This window comes from Henckelia pumila, unplaced genomic scaffold (genome assembly GCF_033568475.1).
Source record: "Henckelia pumila isolate YLH828 unplaced genomic scaffold, ASM3356847v2 CTG_461:::fragment_3, whole genome shotgun sequence".
Classification (NCBI taxonomy): Eukaryota; Viridiplantae; Streptophyta; class Magnoliopsida; order Lamiales; family Gesneriaceae; genus Henckelia; species Henckelia pumila.
In genome coordinates, this window is record NW_027331831.1 from 6611162 (window position 1) to 6624646 (window position 13485).

Sequence of the window (13485 nt, forward strand, 5' to 3'; positions counted from 1 at the left end):
GAGATATTTTTTTAGATCCAATTAAATAAATGGATAATTAAGTATGATGATCTCGTATTTAGAGATGGAGGCGGATGTAGTAACATTCAACTCATACCCGACCCGATACTCGATTATATATATATATATTTATTAACATATTTATTTATATTAAAAAAATGTTAGTTTTAATTTGTTTGTATTGAATTAAGATAATTGGATCGAACGCTGAAAATTATTATAAAGCTAATGATATTTTGAAAGATAACGATGTTGAGATAAATTATTTATAAAAATTTTTATTTCTTATATAATTTTTAGTTTGTTACTTTTTTTATCTTTCATTTTTTTTCAATAAAATCAAGTTTTACCAATTAATTGAAAGTTTGTTAATTAGAGGGTCTCTACTTTAATAATATATTAAGATGTATAATCATATCACATAGTTCAAATAAACAAGATAACATTCATGAAAATAAAAAATGTCTACACTATATATATATATATATATATATATATATATATATATACTATATTATTAATTGTGAGGGGCACATAGTAACTAATTTTTGGTGTCACGTTATTTTTTTAAAAATGACAGAAAAACACTCCTCACATGTTGTAAAAACTAAAAACTGTTTATTTTTATTCAACAAACAAATATCATAAATCAATTTTTATAATATGAACCCCCTTATAATTATATAATCCACTTTTGAAGTTTTAAAAAATACTAAATTATCTATTTATCTTTATCTAAATTTTTAAAATTTTAAAGATTATATCACTCATAACATAAAAATTTTATTATAAGGTAATATAAATGTTTAAAAAATAACACAATATATTTATATATATGTATATGTATATGCATGCAAGAGTGCATTAGAGGCGCTAGTATATATTATAATTTATACCATACCTTTTAACCAGGGTTGGAACTAGAATTTGACATAAAAGGGGGCTAATCATATTGTTAAAAAAATCATTACTGAAAAAAATGCTTTCAATCTATTTATTCAGTCACAAAATTATTTTAGTTTTTACTTAAAAAAAGTATTTTTAAAAGTCAACTTAAAAAAACACTTATTTAAAAAAAATACAGAAAGCAAACGAGCTGATTAATGTATTAAAATATATAATAAGTGTAATATGCCAAAACTATTCGATTGTTTAACCATAATTCGATTGTTATCATAATTCGATTGTTATCATAAATTTGATTGTTCATCAATATCAATTTTGATCTTTTTTCTCACTTAAGAATATGTTCACTTGACGTCGTAACTAACTAACATGTATAAAAGTCATTAATAAAACCAACCGATCATAATTAATAAAAATATATTGTTATAAAAACTAAAATTCCAAAACATTAACAATAAACATTATCTATTATCTCAAAACAACATTTACACAATATAATATAATTACTAATAACATTTAGATTGACATAATTTCAATTTTTTAATTATTATGTTGAATAAAAATTTGTTATAAAAAAGTATTATACTCCTTAAAAAAAGACAAAAATAATAGATGAAATATTTAAATGAACAATTCACTTAAATGAAAATGAAACAGCATAAAGGAACACATAGTGTGCTCTTCAAAGCTTGAGTGAGAGGTGGGCCGACTAAATAAAATTAGCTATATTGACGAACGTAATTTCGGATCATCTTCTATGTAACAACCACTAGCTGTAAAGGGAATGCCAACTTTCTCGATATCAATTCTTGGAGAGTTTGGAAAAAGAAGATGGTTCATCAATATTTAGGAAAGAAATAGTTGCATTTTTTTAACCATAATTCGATTGTTATCATAAATTTGATTGCTTAATGATAACTGTATTTTGTATGCATTATTTTATGTTATTTTTATGTTTATTTTGCATACATTCGTATCATATTATTGTGTTTTTATGTGATTTATTGCATATATATGCATTTCACTCTCCAGGTTAATTTTGTAGGAAAATAATTTTTTGAAAGAATGAATTACGGAGCAGCAATGGTCAAAAATTCATTTTTAATGATAGAGGAATCCAAATCCGATCTCCACCGTTCAAAATGAAGTTCGAGATTTTTGAAGCTACTGTCCAAAATTTAAGCTCGATCTGACGGCTAGAACTGAAAATATGATTTTTTCAAAAAAATTGCGTGCTGAAAAGTGGGTATGCACGGACCCAGGCACAGACCTGGAACGGGGTCCGTGCATATCGCAGAATTTTATAAATTGGGACAGAAAGTTGCTCGTTCAAGCGGGATTTTCTACTGCTCAAGCGAGCGATCGCGGATAAAAAAAATTAGATTTTTAGGAATTAAAAACCTTATCTTTCCGGGCTTTATTTTATGGGCATTCAAAGACATATAAATATGAGATTGTCAGACGTGAAAGGGGTTGGAAACGCAGAGAACGACGCAAGGCAGTTGGGAGTTTGGGAGAAGATTTCTATACTTTTTCTTCTTCTGTTCTTCTTTCTTAATTCTTGTTTGATTATTGTTTCCAATTATTGAGTAGATTTTCTTCAACCAAGACGATGTGATTGGGCTGAACAAATCTATGTAGAAAATTTGGATGTTTGTTTGGGATTTTCAGATTTGATTTAATTTTATTGATTTTTAGATTTATATTTGTCTTGTGAATGATCTGACCAATTTTTTGCTTGCATGTTAATCGATTCCAAGTCGACAGAGGAGGGATTGATTTTGATCACTTTAACAATCAACATATGGTAAAACCTACTAGAAATAGTATTCGGTTTCAGTGTGCGGTTTAGGTGAAAACTGGATTTTCACAAATATTTAATGCATTCAAATTTGATTAGAATTATAAAAATTTAATACGTCAATATTTGAATAGGTTTAATTGTTCTAAAAATAGACCTTTAAACAATTTATAAAAATTCTTGTAATCTAAGATTAAATCTGAATTTCGAATCGACTACATGTTACATGATTTGTTTGGTACCTGCATGTGTCTTGGTTGTCTCGTTTTAATTATTTTTATCTTCAGTTATTTTAATTCTTATTTCTTAAGCAGTTTTTATTTTTAAATTATTATTTTATTCATTTCAAAATCCTTTTTATTATTCTGTCTAGATTAAGCTAAATAATTAATTCTTGAGAATTGACTACAGTCTCTGTGGGATCGATACTTGGACTCTCTGTCCACTTTACTATTACTTGACCTAGTATACTTGCTAGTAAATACCGAATTAAGCGGTCAAGTTTTTGGCGCCGTTGCCGGGGACTGTTTAGTTAATATTAGGATAGATTATTTTCTTGAGACTAGACATTTTTTTTCCTGCATTTGTTTTAATTTTTAATTTTATTTTCTTCTGCTTGTGAGGTACTTGGAGATGGATCATCGACAGGTATTCACAAGATTTGGCCAACAATACTCAAAGTCTTTCTATGCTGCTTGGGGGAGATTCAATGATTTGGCGAACAGATTTCGATGCCATGATTTTTCAAACTACACTCTAGTTCAGATTTTTTATGGTGGTTTGGATGCGAAAACAAGAAGTTGTTATGGAGCTTTGTCAACTGGCAGTCACTCGTTTCACAGAGATTACGACAGTGTTATGCACTTGTTAAATTATACCGTGTAATTGGAATATAATTGTAGTTTTTGTAATCAACATCGCAATGCACAAGATCTTGATGAGTTGCAGTGTGTTCAATGCGCTTGCACGTGGACATGTGGTTATATGGTCCCAGTATTTTCGAGGAAAGAACCCAAGTTAGGTTAAAAAATATGTAGAGTTAACAGATAATTTGTTTGAGTTAAATATGTTTTATAAAATTGACCGATGACACCGTGTAGTAATTGGAGTATAATTGGAGTTTTTGTAATCAAGTCGCAATGCACAAGATCTTGCTGAGCTGTGTGTTCCATGCGCTTGCACATGGACATGTGGTTGTACGGTCCCAGTATTTTCGAGGAAAGAACCCAAGTTAGAGTCTTAAGATGACAATTTCCTCCGAATTTAATTTGATGGAAAATCTGATATCCGACTCGAATAGAGGAGAGTATAAAGGTATTTTTTAGATCCGATTAAGTAAATGGGTAATTGAGTATGTTGATCTTGTATTTGGATATAGTGGCGGATGTAGTAATATCATACTCATATCTGATCCGATACTCGATTAAATATATATATATATATATATATATACGTATATATATATATATACGTATTTATTTATATTAAAAATGTTAGTTTTAATTTTTTTTTTTATTGAATTATGGTAGTTGGATGGAAAAATTAATAGTATAAAGCTAATGATATTTTGTAAGATGACGACAGATTACTCTCGCTTACCAAGACGAAACAAAGACCGCAACTACGACTTTTGTTGTGTTATCAACTCACATTGCCTAGCAACGACCCCTGGACGCCTCGCCAGAGCTCCGCCGTCTGGCTGCTACTGCGGACACTGTCCGCTAAATAAAAATTACTACCTACTCCAACTCTTAAAATAAGAGTACCCAAAAGATCGTTAAACGAACTAACATGGGCCAAGGAGAGGATTTTGGACATTCAAAATGAGCCATTTCCGCCACTATTTATAGAGCACAATCGGAAGCTCTGATAGTGCCATCGGAAGCTCCGATTTGTGCATGGAATCCACGTTGCAACTGGTTGAGATCGGAAGCTCCAATGTGCCATCGGAAGCTACGATGTGTTGCATGCAACTACGTGTACAATTCTCATCGCCACGTCTTCAGACAGTACATCGGAAGCTCTATTGCTGCATCGGAACTTTCGTTTTTACCGGCAGCTCCGATCTGCACAACGGTGGCTCTGAAGTGAACACCATTTTATTTACTGTTTTTGGACCCCCGGGACCTACCCTACCATTTTTGGACATTTCGGATCTGATTTTTCACTTATTTTGACCAAATAAGGGCTCCTTAAATATGTTTTGACATTTTTAAAATTATATGTCATTTTCTAACATGTTTAAAATCACTTAATCTTGTAAAATGGAACCAGGCTACTACATTCTCCCCCTACTTAAGATATTTCATCCTCGAACAATCTTAAGTACTGAATGCAGTAAATACTGAATAAACATCTTTTATTCAAACTGATTCATTTTACAAGTTATAATCTGAAAATACAACATCAAAACAACTCTGGATAATCCGTACGCATATGACTCTCAAGTTCCCAAGTGGCCTCCTCAGTGCCTCGGCGCTGCCACTGAACTTAGAACAAGAGGAATGGTTTTGCTGCGTAACACATTATTCTTATGACCTATGATATGCAAAGGTCTCTCCACGTATGTCAAATCCTAGTCTAACTGTACCTTAGACGACTGTAATATATGAGACACATCTGCCACATACCGTCACAATAGTGAAACATGGAACACGTCGTGGATATTAGACAAATATGGCGGTAAAGCCAACCTATAATCCAAATCTCCAACACTTTCCAGAATCTCGAATGGACCAATGAACCTAGAAGATAGGTTACCCTTGAGACCAAATCTCAAAATTCTGCGAAATGGGAAGACTTTTAGGAACACTTTCTCACCCATTTCGAACTGCAAAGGTTTGCGCTTGACATTCGCATAGCTAACCTGTCGATCTTGCGCAATCTTAAATCTCTTCTTGATCTGTCCAACAATATCAACAGCCTGCTATACTAACTCTGGTCCCTCAACCTGTCGTTCCCCCACTTTCTCCCAGAACATTAGAGTACGACACCATCGCCCGAACAATGTCTCAAACGAAGACGTCCCAATACTGCGATAGTAACTGTTGTTGTACGCAAACTCAATCAATGGCAACTAATCTTGCCAAGCTGGACCAAAATCCATAGAACATGCTCGCAACATGTCTTCAAGAATACGAATCGTGCGCTTTGACTGTCCGTCAGTCTCTGGGTGATAAGCTGTACTCAAACTGAGAGTAGTACCCATAGCGCGCTGAAGACTCCCCCAGAACCTGGAAGTAAACCTGGAATCTCGATCGCTGACTATGCTCACAGGCATTCCGTGCAATCAAACAATCTTCTGGATGTACAAACGTGTCATTTTATCAAAAATTGAAGTCCCAGTTATAAGGAATGAAATGTGCTGACTTGGTGAGTCGGTCCACCACAACCCAGATAGCATCACAATTCCTCGAGTTCACCGGTAAATGGGTCACAAAGTCCATCATGATCAACTCCCATTTCCACTCAAGAATGGATAAACCGTGAAACAAACCTCCAGGTCGTCGGTGTTCTGCCTTGACCTACTGATACACCAAACAACTATAAACATACTGATACACATTTTTTATTCATTCCTTTCCACCAGAAAAAATCTTGTACGCAAATCTTAGTACACCGAAAGTATTCTCATATTTTATGACTAACACTTGTAATAACACATGTGACAACGTCGTTGTCCACAATTCTTGATTTCCTGAATCCTCTAGGTTCTTTCTTGGAAATATCAATACAAATATTCTTATTGACTCAAACGTTGATTAGTACAATATCTAGTACTAATATAATGACATTTATCTCATAACTTGAGACAACATCTCAAAATGAGAATACTGATTATCCTGCCACGGATAACAATTCCTTGATGAATTCTGACTTACGCTATTAGATGAACAAAACTGTTTCATCCTTCTTTGGCAAAGTCCTTAAATCAAAACAATCTAGCTAACCCGTGATTCGATCTCATCGAATCATACTTATCAATGCATCAATCAGTGACAACAATCCTGCTAGATCTGGTAACTTTAGATCTCAGCTGATGTCCTTTTTTCATGTCTAAACACTTGATGTTATCCTGATATTACTCATTTGAAATTCCAACACTTGCTAGATCAATTGGTGATAATATAATCCCAGTATTATTGTAGAAAAGTTTCTGAGAACTGAATATCTGAGTACTATACTCATCTTATCAGTCTACCAAAAAGTGAACAATTTCAATCGTTCTTTATGCAAAAAAATATATAACTCCCCCATCACGGGGTTATAACATCTGTGTCTACCTCAGACAAATAGTTGCAAAAAGTCAATGGGCACCAAACTTACACCAGTTTAACTGACCATTTCAAAACACACATGAACACCTAAGTGCTCATCTTCCCACTATCCAAATGAATTCTTATATTGTCATATACATGCTGTAATTTAGCAGACTCATGACATCTGCCAATAGAATCGAGTATATTTTCAAGGTTATCAAACTGACACCAAATTATACTTTAACGTAACTGTTGTAATGATCATAGTTCACGTCTTCCAGTATAAGTCATCCCAGTGTCCTAATAAAACTCATCTTTGCTTGATAACCCATCAATAAAATTCCAATTTTTACAGGGAAACTTACCTAAGTAAACTCATCACTTAGAATTTCATGTTCATCTTGTAATCAAGATCCTGATCACTAAAATATACATTTGATAGAATTAGACAATACTGGCAAAACCTCCTGGTTTTCCCCCAGTATCACGTGCGAGAACTACCCGTCCAAAATATTCACTTGTCGAGGAATCCTTTCCAATACTATTTTATTCACGGGAACTAAAATATGTATCTCTGATGAAGTCAGACAATAATTCACCACATTCCCTTGGCACTAATCCAGCACCAAAAACAATTCTAGAAGACTCAAATAAATCATGAATACTTTTCTGATAGTTATACTCATTGCTATGACTGTACATACAATGAGACTGAGGAAAGTCTTCCTATAATGCCAACTGGAACAAAAGAATCCTTCTAGAGTACACCGGCATAAGGTTGCACTTACTATACCATCTCGGAACCCGACAGTCAAGAGTTTCCTGGCATAACTCATTCTTGAGTCTCTGTTACTATGCAACATTCCTATCTGGACCAAAATCATTGGTCAAGGAAAACTCTCTGCAGAGGCATAACTCAAATCCCGAGTCTGCAAGCATCTGATAATTAAATCATGTTGAATTTTAATTCAACTAATCTCTTGGATTAAATCCCGAAATCATAAATCAAGATCGAAACTTATCTGCTCAGAACAATTACTTATCAAATAAAATTCATTCCAATACTGTTCTGAAAACGGGACATCTGTATCTCTAACAGACGATAACTAAACCTTGATACCATACCTGGTATCTGTCCTATCCAAAGTCATACTCTGCTGTGACTGTTGCCAAATTTCCAGACTGAGTAGTCTTCCCTATATAGTCTATGGAGCACAAAGGCCTCCAAAACAACCTCTGAAGTATGAAAACTTTCAGAGTAATACCGACTAAGGGTCGCGCTTCCTCATGTCTAGTCCTGGTTACAGTCCACAACTCCTGGTATTTCTTATCTTGTCATCCTGATGAAAATCCATCATCCCTAGGTAACAACCTAAAAAAAATCAAAACAGCCAACTGTTCTTAAGGAAATCCGTCTAGAACAAACATTCATGCATCCTGATGAATCACATCATCTTTGACAAACACTTGGCTTACTAGAATATTCTAGGTAAAACATCTAGAACTATTCATTGAAAACATGAATCTTTTATTCAATATAACCAAGTTAATCTTCAATTATTACAATACTTGAACCACAAATCCAGGTTCCAATACAATTTTTATTACAATTACATGTAATACATAACTTAATCAAAAGATTACACTGAAAGATGTACATTACATCAATAACTGAGTACATCAAATACTGAAATCTTTAATACATCTGATTACAACTGAAATATTGTTTACAACAAAATACAGTATTTAAATTCCTACGGAAGTCTTTCATTCCGTCTACTGATCTTGATCATAAAGTTTCCTGTCTGCTACTCAGCAGACCTTCTTCATCACAAGATCTAAAAGATAAAAAGTTGCTAATCTACCGGATCCTTCCAATATTGTTGGGTTCCTAATCTGGTAGATGAGACAAGATTTCCCTGACAATCTCTCCAACTACAAGTGAAGAGCCTTCCGGGGTGGCTTCCTTGGTCGACGCGGAATGGATGACTACATGTCACACATTCCTTTCAACCTGGAGAAGTGCCTGGCGTTAAAAACTGGATCATCTTTTCCAGCTTCATCCTGCTGGGATCCACATAATACAAACTTCTGCTGCCAAACTTGGCAATGACAATCTTGGAAGAGCCTAGATATCTTGTTATTCAAATTTCTGATACTGCTATCGATATTGAATCCAACTTGCAATCCTACAAAGGATAACCCAAAATCAATTCTATGTCCCAAAGAATCTTATTGCATGCTCTGATACCATAAATGCAGTGACCCGCGCCGTGATCACCTACTAATCAGAACTTAAGCATGAAATTAATCAATAAAATAATCTTAATCGGAGTAACTGCAAAATCTTATAATAAAATAATACCATGTAAGCAAAACCTAGTGTTCAACCCTGCTATCTAGACTTGGTGACCATCTAACCTCCCTGTCTCCGAGAGAACTACATGTAACTGCCTCATGGAATAGGGCATCCAGCCAATAGAAAAATAACCGGAATTGAGTCTAACATGCTCAGTACGAGAGTATGAGTATACACTATTATATGCGCATGAATGCAAATGAACTGGGTACCAAGACACTCAGGTCAAAAAACAAGCTCATAAACGGGGCCCAATGTATATAGCACGTTGCACCGTCGCATCAGGAGGTGGCTCATATACCCAGTGGATAATGGCGACCTGATACTAGTACATGTGTCCAACCATAAAGGTGATCTGACACAAGACTTACGTATCCAACTATCCACAAACTCGTAGGGTGAGCACCCTACTACATGATACCTCTAAGATAAAGGCTCAATATGCTCATGTATGCAACATACAGTTATGACATGCTGTATATAAAGGCATATAAAATATGCAATCACATAATCCATGCAAACACATGATACATGCATACTCAATCTGGATATCTCGAATAATACTTCTGTACCTTACTAAGGCAGATCCTAGAAGCTTCCCCTCTAGGTCCAAGCCTACCATGCATCACTACAACATAAATAACCCATGCATTATCTAACATACCAAACATCACATACTAGACTCTAAAAGCCTTAATTAAACTATAGCCTACTTCCTATTTTCTATAGGGAACCAAAGTCATACCTTCGTCCATCGTCAGCCCGCTAATGACGCATGCCCCAGAGCCTGGGCATAGCCTAGCTATGACCCTTGGACGCCTCGCCAGAGCTCCGCCGCCTGGCTGCTACTGCGGACACTGTTCGCTAAATAAAACTACTACCTACTCCAACTCTTAAAATAAGAGTACCCAAAACCTCGTAAAACGAACTAACATGGGCCAAGGAGAGGATTTTGGACATTCAAAATGAGTCATTTCCGCCACTATTTATAGAGCACAATCGGAAGCTCCGATAGTGCCATCGGAAGCTCCGATTTGTGCATGGAATCCACGTTGCAACTGGTTGAGATCGGAAGCTCCGATGTGCCATCGGAAGCTCCGATGTGTTGCATGCAACTACGTGTACAATTCTCATCTCCACGTCTTCAGACAGTGCATCGGAAGCTCCGTTGCTGCATCGGAACTTCTGTTCGTACCGGCAGCTCCGATCTGCACAACGGTGGCTCCGAAGTGAACACCCTTTTATTTACTGGTTTTGGACCCCCGGGGCCTACTCTACAATTTTTGGACGTTCCGGATCTGATTTTCCACTTATTTTGACCAAATAAGGTCTCCTTAAACATGTTTTGACACTTTTAAAATTATATGTCATTTTCTAACATGTTTAAAATCACTTAATCTTGTAAAATAAAACCGGACTACTAAAGTCTGAAGCTTGTCCGAGACTACCAATTAAAGCCTGTGATTATAGCTTCTGATTCGCTTGGGGCAGTGCGAGCAGTCACGGAGCCTTTTAGTGATTTTAGTTATGTGGGTTGTTTGGCCTCAAAAATAAGATATTTTTTTATCTCATCTTAACATTGTATCGTTTTTCATGTGAGAAGAACAACCAACCAATGTTGTGACTCACTCTCTTGCAAATTTTTCTCATTCGACCCCTTCAGCTTTGTATTGGGTGTCTGGGTTGTTTCCTTTTTGGCTTATTAATCTTGTAATTTCAGATCTTCAATAATATATTACAAGGGTTTTGTAAAAAAAAAAAACAGGATAACATTCATGAAAATAAAAAATATTTATACTATATTATTATCTTTACTATTTTATAAAACTCGAGTCATCTTTAAAAACCATTTTGATATATATGTTTCGATGACACCAAAGTATATTTACCATTTAACCCTTGATAGTTATTTAAAATTTTATATGTTTACATTAAAAAAAGGGTAAAAATAGGTTAAAAACAAAAACGAAAACAAATTACCTTGCATTTTGAGAATTGCATTATACCACATTATTAATAACTGCACTCATTTCTCCTATGTTGAAGGAAACTACAACAATCAATTTGGTTTATGTCATATTGATCACACATGCATAGTGTGTGCATCATTTGCTAATTATTATTAAGTATGAGGGGTCCATAGTAACTACTTTTTGATGTCACATTATTTTTTCAAAAATGACAAAAACACTCATCACTTATTGTAAAAATTGTTTTATATTTATTCAACAAACAAATATCATAAATAAAATTTCATAATATGAACCCCCTTATAATTATACAATCCACTTTTGAAGTTTTAAAAACTACTAAATTATCTATTTATCTTTATCTAAATTTTTAAATTTTAAAGATTATATCACTCCAAACATCAAAATTTTATTATAAGGTAATATAAATGTTTAAAAAAATAACACAATATATATATATGTGTGTGTGTATGTATATGTATATGTATATGTATATGTATATGTATATGCATGCAAGAGTGCATTAGAGGCGCTAGTATATATTATACCATACCTCCTAACTAGGGTCGTAACTAGAATTTGACATAAGGGGGGGTTCATCATAAATTATTAACAAATCATTACTGAAAAAACAGTGTATTAAAATATATAATAGGTTTAACATGCCCAAAAAAAATGCATAAATCTACAAGTAAAATATAACAAATTATTCGAAGTAGACAGGTAGGTGAGTACAATTAGCTATATTGATGAACGTAATTCCGAATCATCTTCTAAGTAACTACCACTAGCTGCAAAGAGAATGTCAACTTTCTTGATATCAATTCTTGGAGAGTTTGAGAAAAGAAGATGATTCATCAATATTTGGGAAAAAAATAGTTGCACTCGTTAACTATAATTTGATTGTTATAATAAATTCGATCGCTTAACCATTATTCAATTGTTTATCAATATAAACTTTGATCTTTAACTTCTTGATATTATTCTCAAATTTTATACATATCCAAGTACTTCATGATTTTATTTAATTCCAGTGCTAATTGTGTTGCACTTTCATGGGTTTTCATGCATTTCATTTAATTCCAGTATGAATTGTGTTGCATTTAGAATCTGTTCAGGAGGAATCTTGCGTCGACCAAATAAAATTTCAAGAAGCAGATAAGTGTAGATCTCTTACTTCGGCAAAACCACATTTGTTTGTTATAACCAGGCCATTTTTTTCAAACTTTACAGCTTCCTCACTCGAACTCGATAAATATCTACAACAACGGGATTGAAAAATCGATTCTACATATAAGAAACTACAGATTTCTTGAAATTTTCATGTGTTAAAGTCTACGGCAAATCAACAATAGGTATACGCTTAAAAAAACTGTACAATTAAGAGTACACGAAATTGTCCAGTGGTTGATCGATTTAATTGATGAGTCATTCACTAGCAAATTGTAAACTCCATTGCTTCTTTGATTTGAACAATATACTCATATTAATTTAGTTTATATCTCTTATAGTAAGCATAAGTGCATACCAAAATATTGCTTCAATAGTCTCCTATGAACATTGAATGAACATGAGAAAAATTAACGAGACATGTGTTAAGGGTGAGGCCCATATTAAAATCCCACATCGGAAGATTATCAAAACTGAATGAAAAGACCTCCTATAAATAGAGCTTCCTTATTTCAATTATTGTATCTCATTCCTCTCTTTTGTATTGATATTAGAGAAGAAAATAAAGAGAGAAAAAAAGAGTTATTTTTTTTCGGTGATCTCTTGTGTGAGTTAGAGAAATATTTTCTCGGTAATACTCGAGGCTTGGGTGTGGAGAGATATAGTGTTTTGTATACACTTGTAATATTTCTCCGGTAATAAAGATTTGCAGCAGCTCCATGGACGTAGCCTATATTGGGTGAACCACGTAAATCTTTGGTGTCATTGTTGATTATTTTATTCCAAAATTTCTATTATCATCATTTTCGCTTCGGTATAATCCATAACAACTGGTATCAGAGCTGTTACGGTGTTCGGGAGCCTTGGTGAAAAACTTCTTAAAATTTTGAGTATGCTCTGTGGTTGCAGCTTTGTCTGATTTTCCACATCAGAAAAGATTTTTTGAAATTTTATTAAGGCAGGAGAAGCGATGGCCGGAAATGACGGATCGGGACATGGAATCAATAAGTTCGACGGTAT